Genomic DNA, 16,667 nt, shown 5'->3' with positions numbered 1-16,667 from the left:
TATTAGTTTTACCATTCTATTGGTCCTTAGCCTTCTCGTTTATGTGAAGTGTGGTATATTTTTGTATCTATTTTGATATTTTCTTTATCATCTTCGGCGTCTTTAACTACTACCTAGACACAGTATTTTTTTTTAAATTACTTAAAATCTGGCACGGACCCACCTTTTCCTATACAGCGGTATAAAAAAAATGCAGCCGCTGTAAAACATTTTAGTATATCCGTACTAATTTAATTTCTAACAAAAAAATATTTTTTTTTTTAAAGAAATTATCTGATTTTTGAGATGAGAATTCACAAAATATAAATTTCATAACCATAATAAAATAAATGTCATAACCGGGAATGGGTTAATAAATAAATTCCCAAAATGATTTTAGTCGCTGTAGTTACACTACTTCCTTTTTTAATTTCATATTATTCCGCCCGTTCCACTGTTACTAACCTTCTGTCTTTCACCAAAACGGTGACAAAATCTCTCGATGCGGAAATTCAGGTACACTTCGTATATACAGATGTTGAGAAGGCCTTCGACAGAGTTTGTCATGTGTTATTATTAAAAAAATTGTTGAACCTCGGTTGCTCGGATGATTTAACTAGATTATTCTCGAGCTTTTTGAGCGATCGTAGACAGTTATAGCAGCGAAAGAATATTTCACCCCTTTGGGTGTCCCTCAAGGGTTCAACTTGGGTCCTCTGCTCTTTATGTTATTTATTAATGACATAAATACGGCAGTTATAAATTCAAGTTTTCTTCTCTAAATAAATAAAAATAATATACAGTGTCATAAATTAATTTTATTATTTTTTTTATGTTTGATTTGAGGTTGTTACACGACCGAAGACGAAATCAACTGATTTGGAGTCGATCGAGATATGCGAAAAAGTACATTTAAAATCAATTAATGCAGAGTGGATAACCGTCACGTTATACCCATTCTTTAGTATACTCGGTGTTTCTAAAAGAGTTATTGAAATGTGTCGTAACAGCCGCAAAGGTCACGATCGACGTGAAGCAGTTAAATTTTATCATTGGCGACGCATCGACAAACAATCTTAAGATGGTGCACGATGTCCATAACTCGTTGAACGTATTACCTTTTTACTGTGGTTTGTGCTCACAATTTATTCGGTTGCATTATATTTATATTGTAGTAATTGTCATTGTCGTGACATGTGCCTATATTTATGTATCGTGCCATAGCTCTTTTGGGCATTGTCGATTAATGCGCAGTATAGCCGAAACGTGATAAAAATGTTAAATTAATAGTTAGGCAACTTCCGAGTCGTCCATTTGTCAGTACTTAAACTATCTCAAATTACTCGATAATTAAGCTATAAACAACCTCCGCTACCGGAAATAAACCGTTGGATTTATTCGATCTAAATGTTTTTTTTATCTGAGGTCCCTTTGGAGCCAGATATGGAACCCGTTCCGTCGATAATGGATTCGAAATTGGCCGTAATTAATCGCTAATTTTGCGGCATGCCCGGAATCCCACGGCAAGGTTTACAACAAACCATTGTAAGGGACCGCGAGTAGGTACGTCTCGAAGGTTGCCCAACGCCGGCCATATATGGCTCGGTCAATGAAATGGATACGATCGATGGTGTTTTTGTTTGTCATGTCCCTACTACCTTCGTCTCCTCTTCTCCTGTTCGGCTCTGGATTGCGATTTTTTTGGTAGAAGAATGCCTGTGAATCTCTGGAGCCATTGTTATTATGTGGGTCACGAGTCTCTCAACTGAAAGAGGTTTCAAGTGTGTGGTGACACAGTTTGTGATTTTTTAATAATGACGAGAGTGCATTTTCTCCTAAGCATCCAATTTAGTTCTTCAAATATTAAATTGTGACTTCTTAATAAAAAAATAGCAATGAAGATTTTTCAATGAATTTTTTTGGTAACGAATCTTCAATTTGTTCCCGAAAAAATTTCAAACAAAATGTTTTCATTTTGACTAAAAATGATCTCAGTATAACGAAATATTTTGATCCGAATTAAAGAATGACGTACAACTTGACACAATATTTCTCCGAATTCAGTTCGTATAAGTGACATTCAAGATATTTCGCCAACCCATTTTTTTAACAAATTTTATTGTGTTGATTGCAGTATCTTTAAAAATGAACAAAAACGATCTGTCAATTTTGACGCTGTAGTAATATTGTAATTAAAAATATAAAAAAATATAACATCTTCCTTACATTCAATATAACGAATTTTTTCTTCGGTCCCGTGAGCTTCGCTATACTGAGATTATAGTAGCTATATTTTGAAACATATGAATATACTTTACGAAATCCCAAGTGCAGATGCATTTCAAGCGTTTTTAATATTTGAACGAAACACGTTTATTAATTAAAAACTGATTATACACTAAATTTACGTCACTAGGGAAACAGTTTATAAAGCACGCTATATGAGTATTCAGACATATCTTGGACGGTGGTCCACAAAAGAACGCTGGCGTCCTTACTCTAGCTGTTTTGAAGGCTGCAGTCTTAGTGGGGCGTGTCGTGGGAAGCTGACTCTTTAAGGAACGCAGCTTCAAAGGCATCCGGGGAAACCTATCTGTGAAATCATAAACCCGGATTTTTATATTTATTAGGAACAAGTTATATATCAGTTAAAGTGATTCATAGATACGTCGTTATCTCATTTAGGATCGCAAATTGTCAATACATGATACTTGAAGTAGCTTGTTTATTTGTAATTTTACTATATTTTCATTAATTTTGAATGCAATTGTATAATTCATTTAATTCATATTCATGTTGTCTTTCAACAGAATAAAGAGCATTTTTTTATAAAAGAAACAGGTCTCTAGAAGTTTAGCGCTCGTTTCAAATGAAAATATTGAAACTTTATATATTATATTTATGTTAAGTGTACGTTTTTTAAATTTTATATCTTCATGTGGTTCTAGTGCTTCATTGAAAATATTTCGTCGTTTCTGCTTAGGCATATGTGACGTGGTATATATATTATATTAGGCATCTGTCGAAAAAAATTATGTTAGTTATTGTTTGAGATTTGTTTCTTTTGCGTGAAAGGAGAATTGGTACTGAAATCAGTCATCATATTATTTTTGTTTATAACAATGGTTTTATGAATGGTCAGAAATGGTCGATCGTTTTCACTAAAGAATTCATTAAAAAAGTAAATTAATGAAAATATTAGTTTTTATAGGAATTCAATGATCAATGATTTTGATTAACAATGACAAGAAGTGTTTAGAGGGATATTTATGAAACAGTTACCGAAAGATCTTGCTATCGGAAAGTCAAGAAACTCATTCTTAAATTTACCGAATGTTTTAAAATTAGTGGCGATTTTTACTATGATTTATAGTATATTTTTTATGCAGGATTATTTTGAGCACATTGCTCTATAATTTAAGTGTGGCGTAAAATGTATGTACCCACCGCCCATGTCGAATCAAAAAAAGGCGACACCGCATTAGTGTCGATAATTGCCTTTATATAAAAATTGATCTAGAGCAATAAATAAAACGACCGCCACGCAATAAAATTTAATTGAAACACCCGGCCCCTTCTCCGTTATGGTCCTTGATCGCCGTTTAATTGCAAAACAATAAAAATGCACAAAAATTCGTGGCATGCCCGCGAGGATGGCAATTATGTCGAAAGATCGGTGCCAAAAAAAAATACACTGCCTGATGAATGCCTTATGTCCTGCATATATACATATAGACAGAGAAGAGAGGAAAAAACTCGCATACGAATAAAAATTCAATTAAAAAAGCGAAAAGCTTAATTAAATAAACGCTTCTGTTCTGCTTTTGTAATACGGCGCATAATGCGATTTTTCCATTTAGGAAGATAAACGCTGAGAAGTATGTGGGTCACTATGACGATTTTAATTATAACACGCTAAGTAACCTTCATTGTGTTAACTTTTTTTGGGACGCCCTTATTCGAACCGTTGACTCTTGTATAAATCGACGTTTTCGCACCCTTCAAAATCAGCAGCGGAAAGAGGCACTCGATAAATTCAGTGTAAGCTAAATTGAAAAAGATCGCTTCCATAAAACTTCGTTTTCGCCCCATTTCTCGTATGGTGATATAGAAAAATAGTGTTTTGAGAAACGCGTGACAGATGTCAACGTAAAAAAGAATTTATTTATTTCGTTATAGGAAAATACGCGGAAGCGTAAGCACTAAAAACAAAGAAAATCATTTATATTCATACTTGTGAACATTCCCAACTATTGTGTATTATGATTGATCTTTTTATGTTGCATAAAATTTATTAAAAAAAATATTTTTTATTTCATAATCAATTTGTGAAATATTTAACCCTTTGATTGCCGAGGTTCTTAAAATTACTATTTTAATATCGATGTATTATCTAATAAAATATATATATATATATATATATATGAAAAAATGCTATTTTATGCTAACACAAATATTCTATAATCTAATACAAATAAATCCGATGATTTTTACAACGATAATATCGAATCGATAATATAAATTAGCAAAAACCAATGTATCAGACTTCGGCAATTATAGGGTTAATCAGCAACCAGCTGTAATATGCTGTGCAACTAAATTCGCTTTTTTCTTTATATATGTAAATAATTATTTGGGAGTTGAAGTAGTGGCATTGTTTTTGGCTTATAAATTCTAATGAAATTTTATGACAGTAGTTAAATTAATGAGTTATGAATTTATATTTTTAATATGAGTTTTTAAAATATCTTTTTAATTGCCAATGTTATTAAAAAAATGTGTCACTTAATCATTTTATACATAGATGTACTGGTTTTTGGTCGATTCTTTAGCGGAAAATTTAATTTCAGTGTCGTATGGCCCAAAAAATATTAAGCTGAATACAGAATTTTATGATTTGAATGTAGATGTAAAGAAAAATAATTTCGCATTACAACTGCCCAATCGTATTCTTGCCTAAGTTCCTAAAAATATGGCCATTTAGTTTGAATGTTGATTGGAATCAAAAATTTATTAAAAATGCCCTCATGCGCAAAAAATGTGCTAGGGTTTGGGAACCCTGAGGGTGTGACTTTGTAGCCATGAGACGCTTAGTTATTACATTATATTTACATATGTTGCGATACGCTATAAATGGCGAAATGTTTTCTCCGAGTGGTGGTGGAGAAGCTGGCGGCGGGATATGTGCGTTTACACACATCCCGCCTCTTCAAATGTCTGCTTGTGACCGTTTCGCGAAATATTCTCACAATGATGAAGAATATTGTGATTTGAATATGTGATTTTCTTTGTGTGTGATCTCATCCTTTTTGTATTGTTTCACAGTAAATTAACGCAAGCTTTGAGAAAATGACTCTTTCAAACGTGGACATCTGTGCGTGGTCGCCACATTTATTTAGCGTAATATAGCTAATTTTCACATGGAATAAAAAAACGAGATGAGATCGGCAGACGAGGTGCTTCCGGTCGTCGTACTACCACTGTAAAAAGTATAGTGATGCTTTTTCTCATTCTGTGTTGTCAGTGTGCTACTAGCGAGCTCTTTGACAATCAAATAAATCGGATCCTACAGTACTCTCCTCTTAGCAATTTATAATTTTTAAATTAAACTAGGAGAGAAGTGACTGGTGAATGTTTATACGCGGTAAGGTCGGTGGAGCGAGTGAAAATGCAGCTCTGGCACTCGGTATGGTCGGTGCTGGCGAGTATTTTGTGAGTTGGTGCGAATAAGAATTTTTTTCTATGGGACGCGGTGAATCGGTACGAGTGAAAAATTTTTTTTTGGTATAGCATAAAATGAGTTAGTGCAAGCAATAAAGAAATTAAGCGATTGGCATTAAGAAATATTTAAAAAAAAATATTAACAAAAATACCGTACTATATGAATACAAAAGCCCAATTTTTTTTATTTAAATATCAGATAAAGTTGATCATTACAATGAAAGTATATCAAAAGCACGAGCTACCTTTAAGCTCGCCTTTCATTATCCGTCTAAATAATTTTGGAACCGCAAAAAGTCATTTATAATGCTCCCCGCTTTAATATTTTGACATTAATGTTTATAACATGCAAATGAGCGATCGATAGCCTTAAAAATAATATCCGATAATGTTTCACCCCGCTCACCAACCAACCCTTTATTAAACGAATCCAACAATGGATCGCATTAAATTTTGAGCACACAAAACATCGTATTGTTTGCATGTATAAATTGCTCCGGGACTTTCGAATCCCTTGAGCCATAAATATCTCGGACCCTCTGTATAAATATTGAAAACACTTATTATACTATGCGTTTATATAAAAAAATAAGCAATAATATCCCAAGCTCAATTTTGACCCGTACAAGGAAGGCGCATTATAAATAATTTATATCGATTTTCTCTGACCTTTCGGTGAGCCGGTGAGAAAAAAACCCTCATCAGTCAACCCACATTGAGAAGGAGCGAATAAAGTCAGACAATAAACACACATATAGATATACTAGTATCCACTGTATACTAAAATCAAGCAGAGCCTTGATGGCTGTGAATCGATCTGTGTTAACGTAGCGGAACTCGAACGAGAAGAATTAATTCTGATTCCAAAACGCCCACCTGTAAAAATGGATCATTATATCTAGGTAGTACGTGTATGTAGTATGTAAAGAAACACGATTGTACGAATGTAACATAAATTAAAAATCGATTGAATCACGTTCCTACCGAATATGTAATGTGACTAGAATAAATATAATGTAATTAATTCTTAAATGATTCATAATATATATATTTGTCTACTACGCGGTTCATAATATATAATATATTATTTAAGCTTTTAAAATATAAATTTAAAGCTTAAAGCTTAACGCAGGCCTGAATATAATATTAGATTATAAAAAGTACAGTAGAATTATGGTTAATATTGTATACTGTATATTTATAGTAATTTTAATTGCATGGTGCGAGTAGAATAATTAATAAACCGTATCATTAGCGTTTAATATAATGATTCTATAATTAATCGATTGCAATTAATAAATAGCGCCGACTAGGGTTAGCCATTAATCATTTTTTTGATAAGATCAACGTTTTTTAATATACAAGGTATACATAATAAAATATTGTAATTAACCTTGAATGTATATTTATTTGTTAATTGGAGGATTTTCAAATCCTTGTAAAAAGTATCGTAATTTGTTGGCAAATGTTAGTAATATGATATGTTTTTTTGACTATTCGGTCATTCTTTCAAATATTGCTTCATTGTAAATATTGCAATTTTTTCTTAATTTCCGTTGTAAAATATCGGTACTTTCTTAGAGCTATTCCATTCAATATTTATGGTTCAATAAGCGATTGATTCTGTCTCAAAATATCTTGAACAATTTATTTAAGAAAGCTCGATGGTGTAACAATTGTAATAAGTTCAAAAAAGATTTTCTTAGTTTCTCAGATAAATATAAGTTGTGGTTTTATAATAAAAAAAAACGGTTATTTAATTTTTTTATTAATTTAATCTATTAAGGAATATATTTTTCGCTTTCTACATATGGTTAAAACATATGTTTAATAATACATTGTTATATAATGTAACTATAAAACATTGACTCGGTATTAACAATAGAATTTTTTGCACCATCCGTCGTTAAATAATTCTTCCGCTCACTGCAATTGCATTTTTTGTAATATTTTACACCGCAAATGTTTCTATATCGTGTTAGCGTCTAGTTAATGTTATTAACCGTCGTTTTTTTTAATTCGACCAGAGTTTAACCGGATTGTCGTTTGGTAAAATTGCTCTCGCTGACTCTACAGTGGTTCACATTTTGGCATGTCGCGAAAAAAATAAGTAAAAAGTAACTAAAATCCAGCGCTAACGATCTCGTCAATACATGACTTGCGTACGTGATGAAGATCGTGTTAATTTTCAATTAACCCGCCGACGTTTACGCTTATTATTCCTCGATAAGATGTCATTAAAGCGGCTAATTGTCAGTCTTCGGCGGAATAACGAGGGAAAAAACATTGGGCAATAATACGAATGTCCTTCGAAAGATCGAGCAATTATGTTGAAGTAATGCTTCGGCGATAATACATGTCGTCGAAGGTCGTCTAAATGGTTTATTTTTATTAATTGTTTTTTATTTATTTATGTCAAGTAGTATGGGCACATTGTATGGTTAAAAAATGGTAAATACTGTAAAAATGTCAATAATGACGGTAGTTGGTATTTAGGGTCAAAATAATCTATAATAACTGCTTTTTTTATAGAAGGTCATTTGTATTAGAGAATATGTATTTGAAAGGTCAAATTTGTATAGTTAAATATTGCTTGAATATCAATTATTTTTTTATCATTAAATAAACTATTTTTTATGTAGTTCTGTATGTACATACATATATAGTACAAAAGAAAAAAAAATCTCTAATGTCAGCGAATATTTGGTTTAGTATAGAATTGATTCTATTGTATATTAAACACACAAATATATGTACATACTAGTATTTATTATGGATGACAGTGAAATTAATTATGTATTTTTATGTTGGCATGAATAAACGTTTGGATTTTTAAGGTTTGGTAACTCTAAGGGGTGTGACTTCGCAGCCAGTAAGACGTAGGAAGAGAATTTTATTAGATTATATTACATATTGTGACAGAATATGATTGGCGTGATCGTTATTCTTTGAGCGGTGGTGGAGAAATTGGCGTAGGGATGATGTCTGTGGTAGATCTGGTTGGTGTGGCATCGACAGCATAGCGGAGATTGATCCCTCTCTGTTGCCGTGCTTATATGATGATGTCCCTCTCAGGATGTTAGCCTCCATGACCGTATGCTATCTGAGGGTGGACGGGCGTCAGCTAGTCTCTTCGAGTGCCTGCCTTATCCTCAGTATCCAGGGCTTTTGCTTGTAGCATTTGCTTGGTGGATATTTTCGAGGTTGAATTATGTATGTGTAGCGGTAATATTGCGACATTAAGGTGGTATTTGTCTTCCGGTGATATATTGTTTCCCGTTACCGTTTCGTAACGAAAAAATATTCATTCAATGCACCGGAGAATCCTTGCGTGTTATTTATGGGAGAGCCCTTTAGTTATAGCACTGATCGCACTGTTGTCTAAACAATCACTTTTTTTCATATAAAATTAAATAATTAAAAAATAATTAGTCGTACTTGATTTTCTTTAAAAAAATCGTTTCGAATATCCTTATGTATTTTCCTAGATCGGTTTATATAAATGCAACACCATAACGAATTCTTATTTAGAATCGATGGCGACAAATTCTAGGATAGTCACAGATGTAGTGTTCGTATTCTGAAGTATCATTTTTATGCCTTATGGCATTTTGCAAAAGCCGACAAAGATTTTGCGTAAATTGAATATTTACGACCGAAAAGTTTTCACTGATATTGTATTGGTGAGTGCCTACACAAACTTTTATAATTATCAGTAGCGTAATTTTAATAATATGACAATTTAAAAATTGCGATTATTTGGCACATTTTTCGATCGCGCGCAAATATGCCAGTTGTACATGACAGCAGCAGCCGTGCGTACATCATTTACACCCGCCTTCCGGACGGCATATGAAATTTGTGGCAGTGTGGCCGCTACTCGGAAATCTGAGACCTTGGCCAGTGTAGTGCAAGCATAAAAATACAAAATTAGTGAAATAAATTGTTTATTACATCATATAAAAAACACCACATTAAGTAATCCGTTGACTAAATGTTTTATAAATTATATTTACACATATTAGGTAGTCCTGAAATGAATATCTTTTTTTAATAAAACAAAAAAATCACATTACAATGTTTATTTTTGATTTTATTCACTCAAAATATATTGTTTTAAAGATATAGCCTTCTCTCACATCTCGGTCATTTTTTAAATTCCATCTTCTGATCTCTTAGATACGATACAAATTGAAATAGATTTTGAACCTAAATCTTTCAGGCATAAGCCACTGTCTTATTCCAATTCTATTCTTCTAGTATATGTGCAGGACTTTATGGCTATATGCCAATGCATATTAATATATTGTGCGCAGCTAGTAATATATTCTTAGAACAACCAGAGAGCATAAATATATAACTAAAGTATAATAAAAATATGAAACAAGGTATGATAAAAATATAAATTAGTAAATGTAATATAATATAATTTATAAGCAAATAAAATATTTCGAGTTTTTTTAGGAGAAAGGGAATATTTAGTATATTTTTTAATGCACCATATTTTATTTATCGAGTGCGTTTTTCACAATTTGTATATTGATTTTTACACTAAATATTTAAGTTCAATTCATTGCAAATCTATTGTTTGTGTTATTGCTTATCGGCAAATATTTTTTTTGTTCATGCATCGACAGAAATGTTGCTATGACTCGTTAAATTGGCGACAGTTCAATTAATTGTATATTGATCAATAACCTATGATTTATTTTATTAATATATTGTGATGAAATGATACTTAAAAAAATATAATAATCGTTTCTAACACAACAATGGTATTTATATGACATATTTGTAATCTGACGTTGTCTTGATGCATTAAAAAAATATAAGATAGCGCTTTAGATAGCGCTGTTTAAACATGTTTTTTATCAGACACGTAGATTACACAAAAAATGTTGTTTTAATTAATATAAGAAAGGCTTTCACACGCACAGACTATTTGTTTGCTTTTCTATCATTGTTTACCATTTGCTCTTAAGATGCCCGTTAGTTGTTTAGTTACCTTTATATAACTTTGTATGTACTATGTACAACTCGGCACGTAATTGCCGATTACAAACGATTTGCACTCACCCATTATTACGTTGTTAACATTAACGTTTAACGTTAATGACCGAAAGCCGAAACTAATATTAATTTCACTAACGATTTCGTTGAGCTCAATCTCACTTTGAAACCCTTTTTGTTTTAGTTATGTATGTGTGTATATTTTATTTTTCACGTCAGGTAAAACTGTGAGATTAATTTTAGAACAGGTATGAACTAAGTTGAGCGAACATAACTAATGCGGATACAGATCAAGGGTTCAAAGTCGAACGCCTATATTAAGGTATCAGAGCTGTTAATTTGAAGGGTTATGTCTTAATCTATATTTTTATATAACCGAGGGAACATTCTTAGATGTGATTTTAATTCGATTCAGGAAGGTTTTAACCCTTTAAAAGCCAGTCACCTGTTATTTCTCATCACGCGTCAGTATCTTTATCTAAAAATAAATATACAATACTTAGTGTACTGATAAATGAAGCTAGTACAATAATATTTAATAATAAAATAAAGAATTTTAAATAATAATTTGTTAAAAAAAATTCAGCATGTGACTCGCCGGTGAGTCACTGACGTTTAAATGGTTAAATTGAGAAATATATTTTTTATGTTTAATAATATAATTGACATATGTATTATTTGTATGTACATAGTTTTTTTTGTAAATTAGGAGCTTAGTTAATAAAATATACTAGAGGAGCGTTTTTAAGTGCTGATGTATTGATTGCGAAGGGCAAGAATGAGGGACGCGATCGCGACTGAGCAATGACAGATTGTTGCCACTGCCCCTTAGAAACTTAAAAAAGTGTTTCATCGATAATGCAATGGATTTTATACTAACGCTATGATACAATTAATCCCTAAATACAAATATTATATTTTAAATTAGAAATTTGTTACATATAACTTTCCCAAAAATCTGCTATGGTTAAGTTTTTGAATCATTACTTTCAGATCCTAAATCGTATTTATGTACGTGTGACATTTAGTTCAGCAATTTAGGCTTTGACGGCTTGTCGCTATTCATTAATCTCCCACGTCGAATCCCCGTCCGGAAAATTCGCTGAGCTTGCTGCCGGGACTTCCGGAAAATCCTCCGAAAACCCATTATTTTTTCTTTATATCCTATTTTGCTAATCTGGCGATCGGCCGTTGGTCAGCTCGTCGCCCACCGTTTCGATCTCGTTACCTTTTTTCCTATCCCACCATCCCAACGGAACGGGTTTGGGGCTACGGGTAGTGGGCGGACTCGAACCCTGCGGCCGACGAGCTTCGAACCACCGCCGCTGAGCGAAACGTGTGTATTATGAATATAACGACTTCATCCGTACCGTGGAAGTTACCACTCGTTTCGCCTCGGGGTGATCGCCAAGTCGGTGGTCTTGCGACGGTTCTGCTTTAAAGATGAAAAAATTTCCGCACCCCTATTTTTTAATCACTTCCCATACATTGGTTATGACTTTCTGGGTTTGAAAAACATAATGATTTAATCATAAATGTGAATCAGCTAATTTTTTTACAGACATTTAGTTAATTCGTAAAATTTACTAAAATCGAAACATAGTCTGAATACGCTAGTAGAGAAATGATGTCCTCAAGATGATCCACTGAGGTCTTTCGTGTTTCCGTCCAAGTACAGTTGTTTTGCTCTCGATGCGTGTCTTTGATCGTCTCTGGCCTTCTAGTATCGAATCACTCGATTGTCTGCTGAGTGACAAAGTGTCAAATCTTTTATATTCTTGATTCGAGACGTCTCTGGTGAATTACAAAAAAATGCAAAAACGACTGGTCAATTGTTATTGCCTGTATATTCGACCAACGAAATATGTTTACGCCTTGAATAAGTGAAATTTACATTATTAATACAATCTGAAGGTCGTTAATGCAAAGAGGTAAATCACAATGGTGGTTTTTATGCAGGTAGACGCATTGTTTATTACATTTTTAATGCACATTTTCAAGTCATTACGAGCGCTTAATGAGCGTGGTTATTGGAATGTCTGTTAAGTTACGCAATTGTTGAATAAGCATTTGTTCAAACGAGTTGATATTTCATTTTATTGCGTCAAAATGTGTCATTTAAGTGACCTTAACGTAGACGGACACACAAATTTTATTTTTGCTAGTAAAAAATACGATAGATACGTTTTCGCAAATATTTTCATTGAAACATATTTATACTAGTAAAAATGTAACTTCACTGAAAAATACACGTATTTACTGTAATATATGTACATACTGACCAATTATTATTTCTAATCAGTATTGATATTTCTATTTAGATTTTTTTTTTGTCAAAAAAAAAACATAAATCGAACAGCCATTATGAGGGTAAATAAATATACGTGTTATATTTTACAAAGGAGACAAATATTTTAATACTCTGATTTATAGCGTGTACTTCGTGACTTGAGCTGTTAAAAGGTTTCCCACGGTGATGTCCAATTTTAACGAAAAAAAATATTTTTTTCGTAGACGGTTAAAAGGCTTTATCACGTGCTAAATTGTATTTTTCATGACTGAGTTGTTTAATTGATAAGCCCAGCAATTTATTATAATAAAAATCACTATAATTCTAGTGATTTGCAAAGAATATACGACTTAAATAGTGAACCCCACATTGAGCCGAGAGTCGCGTGACTTATTAAATAAACGATACGATGTAACCCCTCAAATACTTGCATAGACCCTCTAAAATTCCAGTAGAATTAAGTTCTCGTCATAATAAAAGACAAATTAATGCGAGCTTATCAAAGATTCAATCTGTAGTGAAAACCTACTTTAAACTTTCAACGTAGCGTGGTATTTAAAGCGAACCACGCAAACCCTCATCTTCAACTTATCTACACGTATCGTAATTATTAAAATATCAGGTAGCTGATGAATCAATCTTTACTATGACTGCCATTATTGCGAAAGCAAAAAAGAGCGACGGGATCTTCAGATTAGTCGATGTTGCTAGATGCTTTCAAAACCAATTCTTTAACTGGGATGTCACGGTATTGTCTGAAAGGCGTTCGGTCTACTTACTGCCATTGTGACGCAATTAGGATGTTGCAGCACAATGAGGTAGACATCGTTATGCGAAGGATGCACGAGCAAAAGGGAAATGAGTGTTTACGTATGATTTATAAGCGTGCTATAATTGGTAATATGCCTGGGTCGTATTTTTTTTTATTATTTAACCGTATTGTTTAGGGTAGTTGGGTTTGGGTTAAACGCTTAAATGTTTCTGGCGTAAAGGGCGTTGAATTATATAATAATATATTACTCCCATATATCATGTCTTTAAGTGGCAGTTATAAAGTGATAATCGCTAACAGTAACCGAGTTAATTAAAGAGGGGTTGGTGGGTTAAGATATTATATGATACGTATAACGTAATACATATTTATTTATGTAATTTTAAACAGCCTTATGAATTTTTTTAAAATATTTTTTATGGATTGCTTTTGTAAGTTCATTGAATCCATATTAAATATTTTGTATATAATACATATTTTTTTATCAAATATATAGTAATTCAATTATTTATTAACCAATTATTAATAATAATAATTGGTTCATTTTATTTCCTTATCCCAAACATCGAATTTAATTTCAGTCGATTCCAGATTAATTCTGATACTTTCTCAAAAATATTCATGAATTAATGAACCGACACTTTCGTTTTCAGAGTAAGTAGAAAATGTATGAAAATTTGCTGCCAAAAACGTAGAGAAACTTGGCAAATCCTTTCTTACTTGGAACAAGCTCAAATAAAAACAAAAGTTTATCTCGTGTATGTATTACATGCATATGTATGCTATAATTATATAATAAATCAATCTATCGTCGTATAACATTTCAAGCCAAACCTTCATTTATCCATTCGATATAAACATACCTTCTTCGCACGTAATTTATTCCGATAGACGTTTACAATGCACAAACACCGTAATATCATACCATTGACTCTGAGAGAATTGCATAAGTTTAACGAAGTGAATTAACAGAATAAAAAAAAACACAAAGGTACACTCGTGGGCGTCGCGGGTATCCCAAAGAATCAAAAGTGCGATGAACTTGCCAAAATTCGGTTCTAATATGGGTTCAGCCGTGTTTCAAAATCAATAATGATAATTTAATTCGTCGATATGTCGATCGAAATCTAAGCGAACGCAATTCACTCTCCAGTCTCCATCAATTCGATTGGACCGAATCGCAATATGGCACACAGACAGTGTTGCACAAGGCGAGAAACGCGCAATAATTAATAATTTGCGTTATAAAACATTGCGAGAGATATATATACATTTTGTGTGGTCGGCGGCTACTTCAACTCTTTTGTTCGATTGTCTGATATGAACATAATCAATAACATTACTTGCAATTTTAATCCATCGACATTTGAATCAAACGGATTATTTGATATATTTAAATCTTAGCATGCATATACACAAGTATACTTTCGAGGGTGCCAATAGCTTTTGAACCCTTATCAATGCTGACGAGCGCTCACTTGACATTTTAGAAAGAAAGTGCTTTACATGATCTATGGGATAATAAAAGAGGGCAACAAGGGGCGTATCGGAACCAATCTCTACCTTCTTCAGATTTGGAATAATCTAGTGAGTAGGTTACATTATTAAAAGGATGCTGTACCACGGAAAAGTGTGGTCTTTAGACTAATATTATTCTGCGTTCTGTGGTCATCTGGTCATCCAACCTTGTGGGTCCAAATATTTTCCGTTCGACTAACGTGAGCTTGTTCTCTTTGCCAGGAATATTTTATTCGAATATAGAATAAAAAATTCGAATATTCCTTTTTTTTTATTTAATCAATTAGTGCAAAAAATCAATTAATTGCCTGTGAAATTCAGCAAAATTAATGGAACATTTTATATACATACATAATTTTATCGAATTTACAGTACATACATATATACAATACCTAATAATTATATCGGCGTTTGTTTTGTGTGGATTTGCATATAAATTAAATAATTAGAAATAAATTACCCGTTTGAAATAAAATCTGTGTCTTAAAAATTGAAATAAAAACTCACCTGTTCTTAATATAAGCTTTAAAAAGTGTGCCTTTTAAACATTTTGTTTCGTTCAAGGAACGAATTCTGCGAATTTCGGTCGTAGTAGGAACCGCCGATAAACATTCTATTCACAAATGTTTTTCGAAGGCGTTAAAGCATTTTTTGTTTGTTTAGAATAAGCGTCTCATTTTGAAACATAATATAGGTGCATAAAGGATCATAAATTTTAGAGCGGCACTAGTCGCTCTGATATATTGAGAGAGAAAAACGACTACACGTGTTGCTTAAGTACACAAATTGTTTTATTTTAAATTTTATTCGAGATAGTATAAACGAATATTCTATAGAATATTTATATAGTTTAACCCTTTCACTGCGGCTGATATTTCTGTGCGATTTTTCAAAAAATACTAATATGTGGGGGAGCACCTATTTGTGCTATTAGTTATTTAAATATTATTTCAATACATTTAAATGTTTTTCAACCTTAACTTAAACAAAAAAAAATATTACAAGGCTCAAAGGTTCATGACATTTTTAGGTGCCCAATGCATACTATCGATTTTTTTGATTTATCTATGTGTCACCAGCGGTCAAAGGGTTAAAATCAGGCAAATAATTCGAATAATTGAATATTCGATTGTAAACTTTAGACAGATTATTTTTGATGTCTGGTCTTACAATAAATATATATAGCTAAAGATTGTATCTTTTTTCTAGTATCCTAGACCTCAGTATGTGTTAACTATCAAAGCATTTATTACTAGCAAGAAACCGTGCTTTAAGTTCATTTTTAATATTGTTTTGTTTAAGATTGCTCCTAGGTATGTGAATTTGTCGCATCCACTCTTTGATGCTCATGTACATATTTGGTTTTGGCCTCGTTAA

The 16,667-nt window shown here is 32.4% G+C and overlaps 1 protein-coding gene across 1 annotated transcript in view; it reads left to right on the top strand.

The window, feature by feature from the left end:
* LOC148238520 (GAS2-like protein pickled eggs) overlaps positions 1–16,667 on the top strand; it is a 161,264-nt gene that overhangs the window by 49,339 nt on the left and 95,258 nt on the right. The gene's annotated exons all lie outside the window — the stretch shown is intronic.

Source organism: Plectrocnemia conspersa, unplaced genomic scaffold (assembly GCF_051122295.1).
Source record: "Plectrocnemia conspersa isolate PC_06_02 unplaced genomic scaffold, ASM5112229v1 ptg000001l, whole genome shotgun sequence".
Classification (NCBI taxonomy): Eukaryota; Metazoa; Arthropoda; class Insecta; order Trichoptera; family Polycentropodidae; genus Plectrocnemia; species Plectrocnemia conspersa.
This window is presented reverse-complemented; position numbering and strand designations above follow the sequence as displayed.